Source organism: Mustela nivalis, assembly GCF_964662115.1.
Source record: "Mustela nivalis genome assembly, contig: HAP1_SCAFFOLD_2216, whole genome shotgun sequence".
Classification (NCBI taxonomy): domain Eukaryota; kingdom Metazoa; phylum Chordata; class Mammalia; order Carnivora; family Mustelidae; genus Mustela; species Mustela nivalis.
This window is the reverse complement of record NW_028134449.1, coordinates 24,754-36,762: the sequence shown is the minus strand read 5'-3', so window position 1 is coordinate 36,762 and position 12,009 is coordinate 24,754. Positions and strand designations below refer to the sequence as shown.

General features: G+C 47.5%; 1 pseudogene across 1 annotated transcript; it reads right to left on the bottom strand.

Moving 5' to 3' along the window:
- Window positions 1-7,374: 7,374 nt before the first annotated feature.
- LOC309858345 (kinase suppressor of Ras 2 pseudogene) lies at window positions 7,375-11,759 on the bottom strand (annotated as a pseudogene). The gene is made up of 2 exons: window positions 11,619-11,759; window positions 7,375-7,525 (listed from the first exon to the last, which is right to left on the bottom strand). The product of its transcript is annotated as a kinase suppressor of Ras 2 pseudogene (transcript).
- Between the last annotated feature and the right edge of the window lie 250 nt (window positions 11,760-12,009).

The following is a 12,009-nucleotide window of genomic DNA, read 5'->3' as shown; positions in this document are numbered from 1 at the left end:
ATGATTGTGGTGATGTTGGTGGTTATGGCAAGGTTGGTGTTGATGAGGATGATGATGGTGGTGGTGACGTTGTGTATGGTGGTGGTGGTGATGATGTTGGTGTTGATGGTGTTGATGGTTGTGGTGGTGGTGGTGACAGTGATGGTGGTAGTGACAGTGTGGATGGTGGTGGTGATAGGTGATGATGGTGTTGATGGTGGTGGTGGTGATGATGATATTGGTGTTGATGGTGGTGGTGGTGGTGGTGACAATGATGGTGGTGGTGATGGTGTGGATGGTAGTGGTGATGGTGATGATGGTGTTAATGGTGTTGATGATGGTGGTGGTGATGGTGATGATATTGGTGTTGATGGTGTTGATGGTTGTGGTGGTGGTGGTGACAATGATGGTGGTGGTGATGGTGTGTATGGTGGTGGTGATGGTGATGATGGTGGTAGTGATGTGGGTGATGATGATGTTGGTGTTGATGGTGTTGATGGTGGTAGTGATGGTGATGATGATGTTGGTGTTGATGGTATGGATGGTGGTGATGATGGTGTGGGCGGTGGTGGTAAGGCTGATAGTGATGATGATAATGATAATGATGGCAATGGTGTGGACAGAAGTGATGGTGATGGTGTGAATGGTGCTGACAATAACAATGATAGTGGTGATGATGGTGGTGATGGTGGTGATGGTGGTGGTGAGGTGATGATGATGGTGGTGGTGATGGTGTTGATGATGGTGATGATAATGGTGGTGGTGATGGTGTTGATGATGATGGTGATAATGATAGTGATGATGATGGTGGTGATGATGTGGTAGTGATGGTGACAGAACTTCAGTGGCGAGGGTGGTGATGACAAGTGCAGGATGGGGGTAGGGATAGTGATAATAATGATCATGACAGTAACAGTAACAGTAAGGCTCATGATGTACCTAATCCAAGTCAGGCCCTGTGCTTTGCCTATACCATCTCCTGTAATCCTTCTAACAACCAATGGGTAGAAATGATCATCATCTTCATCTTACTGCTTAGGAAGCTAAGCTCAGAACTGTGAGATGCCATGTTGAAAATCACATCACTGAGAGGTGGCAGGCCCAGGACTTGGCAGAACCAGAGTTTATCCAGATTTCATACCGTTAGCAAACAGTGAAGCCTTAAGAAGGAGAAAGCAGAAAGGAAAACTGAAGAGGACGGAGGCCTGCCCTGACCACACTATTTAGCAGGACAACCTCCCCCCATTCCCAGGGGGCACTGCCATCCCCCCGAGACTGCTCCACTTTTTTCTTCCCTCAACCACACTTATTCTAACATACTTCACAATGCACTTATTTACTATGATTATAACACATCGTCTGTCTGCCCCACCCCCGCTAGAATGGAGAGCCCTGAGGACAGGCGTCTGAGTATGCATTTTCAGAGATCAGACCGGTACCTGACATACTGCAGGCATTCGACAAATTTTGTTGAACAAACGAATTTTTTTGGTTTCAGGCCACATCTGATATGACAAGAAAAAGTTAAGATATCATGGCTTTGGGGTCCCCTGAACTTGTTGAAAGGACAATTGAGGATTCTTTGGATTCGGACAAAGGCTGATCTAACAAGCTCTGAGAACGGAAGAAGGGTTCATTTCTTCCTAACTTGGGGGCTTCTTGGACACTGGGAAACAAGGCTATCCCCCAAACCGAGGGAGAACACTAAGATTAGAGTCACACGTCTGAAATAAAGGTGCCCCAATGTTCTAAGAGGGAGACAGAGAAGCGGAGAGCACACATTTCCTCCAGGCATAAAGCTTGCTTGTCTCCGTCTGCTTCCATGAGTTTCTCCACACAAGTTGTATTCCTTCAGTCGTTTAACAAACATGCTTTGAGTCACCAGTATGCAACAGAATTTTTTGTAAAGATTTCCTTTATTTATTTGAGAGAGAGAGAGAGATCCCAAGCAGGGGGGAGGGGCAGAGGGAGACGCAGACTCCCTGCTGCGCAGGGAGCAGGACATGGGACTGGACCCCTGGACCCTGGGATCATGACCTGAGCCGAAGGCAGATGCTTCACCGACTAAGCCACCCAGATGCTCCACACCAGAATTTAAAATATCTGACATCATCACTGTACAAGAGACCAGCCGTCCAGATGAGAGCTGGGGTTACCAGGGCAAATAAATATGGGATGACGGTTCAGAACCAGTCTCATGGGAAAGATAGTACTGTGTTCCCTAGTTTGGGATAACATTTTTGGTTAAAGTGTAGGGCAGGAAATGATGGAATCATCCAGCTCCTAAGATAGTTAGAAGCTTCTAGGAACCAAAGATCATATTTGAGGGAAGATTTAAAAGGATGGCTCCCTGCTTCCCCCTGGTGGAGATCAGTAGCAAGTACATGAAACAGCTTGAGTCTTCCCTCAAGTCAGAAGCTAGGCTTGTAACTGCACCTGCCCCACAGGAGGTCACAGTCAGATGAGAGAGAAAGGCCAGGAAACTGACAACCACTGTAAGACATGGTCAACTGGTGGCAGAGCATTCATTCATTTGTTTGTTCATTCATTCATTCAACGAAGTGCAGAGGCTTGGAGGCAGGGGTTGGGCTTGAGGATAAGCAGGGGATTCACTGGGAAAACAAAGAGAAAGGGAATTCCAGACCATGGTGCCCAGAGCAAGATGTGAAATGCATGCCTGATCCAGAAAATTTTATGTAACTAACAGACTTAGTCAACAGTTAAGGCTTGAAGGGGAAGTGGGAACGGTTGGGGCTCCAAACGGAAGCCAAATCCTGAGCTTTCTCTGCAACCCATGAGAAGGACCCCGTACTTTAAGCCCCTGGTGATTTGCACAGGCTACATGTGGGAAAAGGTGCATTAATTCAGAAATATTGGGGCACCTGGGTGGCTCAATCAGTGAAGCATCTGCTTTCAGCTCGGGTCATGAACCCAGGTTCCTGGGATCCAGCCCCGCACTGGGCTCCCTGCTTGAGGAGAGTCTGCTTCTCCCTCTCCTTCTGCTGATTCGCCTGCTTGTGTGCTCTCTCTCTCTCTCAAATTAAGTCTTTTTTTAAAAAATTCTTTTAATCCAGGGGCACCTGGGTGGCTCAGTGGGTTAAGCCCCTGTCTTAGCTCAGGTCATGGTCCCAGGGTCCTGGGATCGGGCCCCGCATCAGGCTCTCTGCTCAGTGGGGAGCCTGCTTCCCCCTCTCTCTCTGCCTGCCTCTCTGCCTACTTGTGATCTCCGTCTATTAAATAAATAAATAAAATCTTTTAAAAAAATAAAACAAAAAAAAATCTTTTAATTCAGAAATGTTTACTGAGTCCCTACAGTGTATCAGATATTGATATCAGGCCTGGGAATAAAACGATGACCAGAAAGAGGTCCGATCCTTTGCAGCTTATGGTCTGGTGAGGAGACAGACACCCATTGTTTAAAGAAAAAAAAAAAAAATCACTCCACCCAAAAGGTTAAAATTTAAATTAAAATGTGGTGAGCAAAAAAAAAAAAAAGTGGTGAGCAGCCCCGCCACAGACAGGAAAAGCAGAAGTAAAGTATGACTCTGGGGAAGTTTGGAGCTGAGCTGGGTGAGTAGACAAGACAGAGTTAGGTGTCCCCAGAAAAATGAAGCTGAGATGCAGCTTTCTTAACATCAGAGAAGTCATGTGAGGACCCCGGCAGGTCTGTGAGCAATGCCTGGCCGGCGCTATTCGCATAAGCACATTTTTCGCAGAACTTCCCGGGATGCATTAAAATTGCAGGAAAAAAGGGGGGGGGGACCTGAGCAGTTAATGGTTTTCAGGGAACAAAAGAACATAAAAAAAAAACAACCACTCCCAAGCCAGGACATAGTCTGACCACAGCAGAGACCATAAATCCTCAGAAAGCTCCCAGTGCTTTTATCAGAAGTTAAGACTGACCTACTGCCCATGCTTGGGCAGTGTTTTGGTCATTTTTGCAGGATTTAAACCCCTTTCAGCGCAAAAACACGGGACTAAGTGCAGGCAGAGCACCGACGAGCCGACCCGGGGTGGTCTGTGACTTCAACCAGCTAGGAGCTGGACTCCTGTCCCCTTAGGATAGCTTCTGCCCCAATTCTAGACTGAACTGTCCTTTGCCAAGCACCTCTGTGTATACGCACGCACTGGCAGCTTAAAAGTCCCCCGATTTTGCTGTTGGGAGGGGCTGTGCTCAGCCATCCCCCTGCCTCGTTCTTTATAAACAGTCGTACAAAGTTCTTTGCTTCCAACACCTTGGGTTGTGCGACCTAATGCATGGCACTGAGTTGAGTGTTTCCCCATTCTGACCTCAGCACCAAGAGCCGTAGGATTTTGACAAACGTGCAGGACTTGGCCACCATTGTCAAAGTCCCAGTGGCCCTAAGGCTGGAAACAGAGCAGGACCTTGTAGACGGGATCTGAGCTGCCTAGGAAGGGTCGGTAGAGGCAGGAGGATGAAGGGGAGTGGAATCTGCCACCCCAGAATACATCCCTTTGGCAGAAGGGCTATTTTAGGCTGATGATTTTGAAGAAACAGCAGACAGAGGGGAAGCTCTGGTACCCGAGTAGAAGTTGTACTTTTGTAAAAGGCACTGACATTGATAAGGGAAACCTCCATGGATAAGGATGTCTCCAACTCGGTATCAGAAGGGTGACTATTAAATCTCTAGAAACTTCTACCAGTGGAGAAGGCAGAGATTTCTGTACAACCACCTTCCCCTTGTTGATTGTGCTTTTCCTGGTCACCGCCCATAAGGGCCTCCCCCCACCCCCTGAGTGTAAAACCCTCTCTTTTGACTTTAACTAGAGATGTGATTTAAGATGATGTCTTAGGGCTACTCTGAAGAGTGACTCAGTTTCCCCAAGGCTCTTCTACAATACAGGAGGTATGCATGTTAGCAAACCTCTGTTTTCTCTTGTTCATCTGGTGGTGGTCTCATCTAAGGACCCAGAAGGGTAGAGAGAGAAAAATTTTCCCCCACGAGGATCAAAGAGATCCCTGTCTTTCAAACCACGGCTCACAACCAGTGAGGTGTGACCTGAAAGTGATGGGTCATTACCAGCGTCGGGTAAATGATACGAAATGAAATAGAAAAGAATCCAGGGGCGCCTGGGTGGCTCAGTGGGTTAAGCCGCTGCCTTCGGCTCAGGTCATGATCTCAGAGTCCTGGGATCGAGTCCCGCATCGGGCTCTCTGCTCAGCAGAGAGCCTGCTTCCCTCTCTCTCTCTGCCTGCCTCTCCATCTACTTGTGATTTCTCTCTGTCAAATAAATAAATAAAATCTTAAAAAAAAAAAAGAAATAGAAAAGAATCCAAAATACCACATATAGTAAGAATGAGTTTGATGCCAATTCTTTCTTTCACGAGACTCATTTCAGGTGCGTATGTGCATAGGGGTGTGTGTGTACAGAGTTGTCATGTAAATCTGATTCATTTCTGTGCATCTCGACCAAAACTGAAAACCGGCAGATTAGAGGCCCGCACAGGGTTTCATGCAGCCCAGGATGTCACCAAGGGTGAGTGCACAGCCTCGGGAAGGTGAAGAGCATTATATGGGGCGGGGGTGGAGGAGAGGCCAGAGGTAGAAATCAATACAAACTTTCTGGAAAGCTACTTGGTAACGTTCACCGGACTATCTGGCGGCATTTTTGCTTGTCCTACCTGGGATTGGGAGGAGAGAGGATGGTACTGACACCAGATCACTGAGCCCAGGGATGCTGCCAACATCGTTCAATGAGACGACAGCCTCTGAGTCAGGGTCCCTTCTGAGGATGACCGTAGCTTTGGTAAGGATGTGCCAGCAAGAAGGACTACCAGAGGGCGTGCACAGGGATTCGGGCCAATGACCTGTTTCAAATATGTTCTCTCTTTCATTCCCTGCTACATCCCAGCCCTGCTGGCACACAGCAGGCAGGAAATACCTGTTGAACGTTCCATGCTGAACCCAGCAAAGGCTTCTGTGGCCAAGCAGCGGCCTCATTGCTCCAGACTGAGGTTCTACAGTGACACCTAGTGGCGGAAACCGAAACAACCAAGCCGATGGACCGGATTTAGCTCGAGTTTGCAGAGCGGATCCCTTCCAGCTACAAAGGCCCCAGAATTTGTGGGGGGATCACGAGGCTAGAGAGAAGCAGGGAGACTCAAGAGGAGCTAATAGCGGCAAATGGGGATTTGAGCGATGAATGGGAAAGAGCAAAAAAAAGATGATGTGAAAAAGAAAAACAAAACAAAACAAGCCTCCGATGTCTAAGGTACACGCTGGTTCAGTCGCTTAAGCGACCAACTCTTGATTTCCGCAGAAGTCTTGATCTCAGGGGGGTGAGTTCAAGCCCCACACGGGGGCTTACTAAAACAAAACAAAACAAAACAAAACAATCTCCAAAAGGAGTTTTCACCCTCACAAGATAGCAAACCCAAACTTAAGAAGTTTTAGCCTCTCAGGAAACAACCCTCTCTTTTGTTTTGCTAATAACTCCCGTGCCTCACCCTCTGGCCTATAAAAACGACTTCTCTGCGTGCTGGAAGGGATTCCGGCAGATTCATAACTGATCTCCAACTCATTCAGCTGAATTTTTTTTTTTTAACAATTTGGATCCCAAACTGATAAAACAAGTCCCAGAGGTTATTTAATTGGGGGGGGGGTCTCAAAATGTGCATGGATAATCGTAATCATATTGTTTAAAATCAGGACTCATATACCCATCTGTCTGGAAGACTTACACCAAAACTTTTTACCAAAATGACAACGGTAGGTTCCCTAGAAGGCAGAGCCTGGGATAGTTCTTTGCTTTTTGTTTATCTATTCTCTGCTTTGTTTTACATTGAGAGTCTATTATTTATGTAAAGAAAATAAGAAGTTAGCTGGATGTGGACCCAACATGCAAAGGCACTTAAGAATGTCTAAGGTATCGGAGGAACCTGGGTGGCTCAGTGGGTTGAAGCCTCTGCCTTCGGCTCGGGTTATGATCTCAGGGTCCTGGGATTGAGTCCCACATCGGGCTCTCTGCTCCGCCTGGAGCCTGCTTCGTCCTCTCTCTCTCTCTCTCTGCTTGCCTCTCTGTCCACTTGTGATCTCTCTCTGTCAAATAAATAAAATCTTTAAAAAAAAAAAAAAAAGAATGTCTAAGGTACCAGTACCCTGACCAGCTCTGCACTCCCGGATTTCCATATCTGGGCCATTATTATCCAGAACCAAATGCCCTACCAGCTCCGCACTCCCTTGAGCACAAGCTTCCAAGAGCTGCCTTCACCCCCTCCGGCTTCGGAATTCCCCTCTTTGAGGAATTTGGTGAATTTGGTATTTCCCAACCAAAGCTGACTATCTCATCCTGGCCTGCAGCTCAGGTGCAGAAATCTGGAGGAACCAAGGATGACGTGTTGGGGACGAGCCTCCGTCCCCAAGGCCTGCTCACCTGACATGTGGACGTTCCGCAGGCAGGTCAGGGAGGCATTGAGACGGGCACACTCCTCTCGGTTGGCTCCGTATTTCTCCACGGTCTCACACACCTGCTCATCTGTCATCTCCAAGAGGTCCTCCAGACTCAGCTGGCCGGGGGTGATCTCCTAGAGCAGGGGAGAAAGAAGTATCTCAGGAGCCCAGAGGGGAGGAGAGCGGGCTGAGCCTCCACACTGCCGCCTAGCGGTAGCTAGGGGGAACAGGCCTGGGCTTGCCTCTCAGCTTGGCCACTCATTACCTTGGGCAAGTCACTTACCCTCTCTGGGAGCCTCACTTTATTCATCTGTACAATGGGAGTCTTAAGTGTTCATACTTTGTGAAGTAGCCCCTTTTGTTAGCACACAGCCAGTACTCTATAGATGGTGGCAGTTAATTATGTCCTCCCTGAACTCCTTATGGGCAGTCTCCAATTCCTTTGTCTTTGGATGGCCCTCTGCTCAGCTTGGCTTACCCCAAATACAGGAGGATCTCAGAGCAGAGTACACTGGATAGGCCTAGTCCCTTGATGGCTGTCCTCCCCTGCCATTCCCGTCTAGACTGGGGGTTTAGGAACCCTAAGGGGTGGTAAATTGGAACCCTATGTGTAGCTCGGTGCTGGAAATGAACCTGGATATTCTTCTGAGCCCAACGGGGCAAGGCTGTGCATTCTAAGACAAAGTGGTAAGACTGGAGTATAGCATGAGGTGGGGACCAGGACACCTCTGGAGAGATGGACTGAGAACAGAAATGGTAGGATTGCCAGCTACAAATGTCCCTTCACCACCAGCAGCAACCACTCCCCTGCCCCCCATTTCCCAAAATGCTGTGTCCCGGGATACCATGAAATTTGTCAGACTTTGATATTTATGCATCTTTATGCATTTATGCATATTATGCATCTATATCCATATATATATACATAATAGAGAGACTTCATTTATAGCAGTTAATGGCATTCAATGTTTTTACACACATCATTTAAATAAGAATTTTAGACACCTAAAGATGGAGAGTCTAGTGTCCTATTGTGGGATATTGCTGCCCTCTTGTGGCCACATCTGTGTATTACAACAAAATCTAATACCTCCCCCCCCACCCCCTCACCAACCCCCAATACAGACATTTAACTGGCAGCCAGAAGGAGGAAAACTTCTTTTTTGCCTCAAAACAGATGCAGGGCAAAGGCCATGAAGCCAGATCAGTGCCTTTCCAACTCACTAGGGCAGGGAGCAGGAAAAAACAACACTTGAGTCATTTAGGGTTTTTCTCAAATAGGGACACATGGCTCAATAAAGTCCACTTTAAGAAAAGTGATGGTCCAGGAGCTGAAGGTACAAAACAAATCACATTTAGAGGGACTCATTCACAACCTGACAGATTTCTCCTCTTTGCTGCAGAATTCACTTGTGCATTTCAATTCTATCATTTACTCTCCAAATACTCAAATTTCCCTAAAATTTGGGGTCACAGAAAAAAAAATCACAGAAGTAATAACAACATAAAAAATGGACAAAGCCTAAAGAAACCCGGACTAACAGAGCAGATTCACTTCCGTTCAATAAAGTGATAATAAACGAAAATGAAATGAATGGTGCACTGTTTTAAGTGTTTTTTGGGCTTTCTTTTAATGCCACAAAGACCCAGTAAAGTAGTACTTTCATCATCACCATTGGTCTGTAATTAGGACTCTAAAATTCAGAGAGGTTAGACCACTTGCCCAGGGACGCACAGCAAGTAAGTCTGAACGCAAGCTGTTAACTTGGGAGCCTTGGCCATACTGCTGGTTCCTTCTCGGAAAGGGGCCTCTGGTGGACGCAGACGGGAGCTGCAGGCAGAGAGCTGGAACCTCAGCGTTCCCTAGTTGGTGGACTCAGGATTCTAACAGACTAAGAGCCAGAGCTGGGGCACTTGCAGGCCAGGTAAATGAGCAAAACTCCCAAAAAGCCAGAGCCTGCAGGATCCGAAGGGGCAGCAGAAATCAGGTGACTGCCACTGGACAGGAATTCAGCTCAGTGTGCTCAAAAATTTGGCTTTTTCGAGAAGGCAGAGATCTGGGTTTTTTTTTTTTTAATGCAAACTCTTTAAGCTTTTAAATATTGGCACAAAATTTTTTTTTGCAAACACCGTATCAGACAAAAAAAAATGTCTGTGCATCAGATTCAAGGGATAGCTTGGGGGCCACCAGGTTTCAACCCCTAGCTGAGAAGATTTTGTCTCTGTATTCACCACACTTGATAAATAAACAGTCCCCAAAGCCTCCAAAAAGGGGACTGGCCCGTGCAAATAAAATGAACTGTCCCTAGTTATACGTGACCTTTCATTTTTAGGCTATTCACATTGAAACTCCATCCTGGGGGGCACCTGGGTGGCTCAGTGGGTTAAAGCCTCTGCCTTCAGCTCAGGTCATGGTCCCAGGGTCTTGGGATGGAGCCCCGCAGAGGGCTCTCTGCTCAGCAGGGAGCCTGCTTCACTTCCTCTCTCTGCCTGCCTCTCTGCCTACTTGTGATCTGTCAAATAAATAAATAAAATTAAAAAAAGAAAGAAAGAAAGAAAGAAACTCCATCCTGTGAATGAGATAAAGGAACATAGAGTCATACAGCATCCAGTGCACATGCATGCAGTGCAGGGGCAGGGATAGAGGAACCTGTGGGTCCTCCGTCTAGCTCAGCATCTGGTGGGTTCTAGGAGAGCTCACATTAGAGGTCAAGGTCTGAAAAAGACAAAAGGTGGAAGACAATCTTCCAGGCCTCTTCAAGCGAGAAGGGTGCGCCATGAGAAATGGTACTTGGTCCCGCAGGCAAAGGGAGCACCCCCTTGTCTACCCAGCTCAGCGAGTCCCCAGCAACAGAAAAAGGAGGAGAAAGCGCAGAGCTTCCCACCTGCCCCAGAGTCCGTCTGAGCTGCTTTCTCCTGTCAGCCCCATCCACTCCCTAGCAGGAGTAGTCGCTTCATCTCGGAGCGTCAGATTCTTGCTCTGCACAAGGGGGATCATTGTTCCCACCTCCAAAGATCATTGTGAGGGTCTGAACAGTCTCAATCGTTGAGATCCTGGCTATAAAGCCCTTAGGACAGCTCCTGGCCCCAAATATTCAGTGACCGGTTTTTATGAGGGCTGGACTGGTCCCTGGAAACAATGAGGCCTTGGGGTCCAAGAAGGTAGGAAAATCTCTTTGTCCTTGGGATTTTAAGGATGTGGTCCACTCCGGTTACTTCCAGAGCTTTCAACAGTAAGAACAAGCTGACATTTACCGAATGCTATCAGGTGCCAGACTGCGTGGAACATGTTGGATGGATCATGGCATTTTATCATTCTAGTCACTTCAGAAGAGGAGGCAATCATTACCCCCATTAACAGATGAGAAAACTATACAATGGAGTATTATGGCTCCATCAGAAAGGATGAATTCCCAGCTTTTGTATCAGTATGGACGGGACTGGAGGAGATTATGCTGAGGGAAATCAGTCAAGCAAAGAGTCAATTATCATATGGTTTCACTTACTTGTGGAGCATAAACAGTAACACAGAGGACAAGCGGAAATGGAGCGGAGAAGTGAGTTGGGGGAAATTGGAGGGGGAGACGAACTATGAGAGACTGCGGACTCTGAGAAACAAACTGAAGGTTTTGGAGGGGAGGGGAGTGGGGGATGGGTGAGCCTGGTGGTGGGTATTAAGGAGGGCTCGTATTGCCTAGAGCACTGGGTGTGGTGCATAAACAAGGAATCTTGGAAACCTGAAAAAATAAAATAGAATAAAATAAAATAATAAAATTAAATTAAATTAAAACAGATGAGAAACCTAATACCCTCAGTCTGTAGTGTTCACTATGGTGGCCACCAGCCACATTCATTAACATTAAATATAAGTAAAAATTCCATCCATCAGCTCCAGGCACTAATCACACTCTGAGCACTCAAGGGCTCCCTTGGCGGTCACTGCATCAGAGAGCATAGATACAAAATATTTGCATCACTGCAGAAGTTCTGCTGGACAGACCCATTCTAAAAGGTAATGTGACTCGGCCGAGGTGACTGAGCTCATGAGTAGCGGAGCTGGAGGAAGACGGGGCTGAGCTCTTAACAACCCACTTGGACAGCATCAAAGATCCTCTATACCTTCGTCCAACACATTTTTTTTTAGGGCCTACTATGTGCCAGGCACAGGCAAAAACACACTGTTTCTGTCCGATCGGGGGCAGGGGGCAGGGGGCCGTCTCTGGTCACCTCCAAGACTTCCTTGCGCACGTCGACGATCCGGAACCAGTGCCGGAGCTGGGGGAAGCCGTCCAGCTCAGCGTTGCGTTCCTGAAGGGCCACCTTCTTTTTGCAGGACAGCTGACGGCTGAAGTACTTCACCAGCTTGCTCTGTGGAGACACAGATAAGGACAGAGAGCGGGTCTCAGAGGCACAGCCACGGGAGGAGAAGCAGGAACCTCCCTACGGCCCCCTCTCTGCCCAAACCCCATCCAAAGCCCGTTCTAAAGATGGATTTAACTGCAGGGAGGAGAGGCAAGCAAAAGGTACCACTTCTTCAGGGGGGACTTTTGGCTGCTGTCATGTACATTTCCACTGCACAGATTCTTGGACCAAAGGACTCCGCTTCTAGGAACTCACC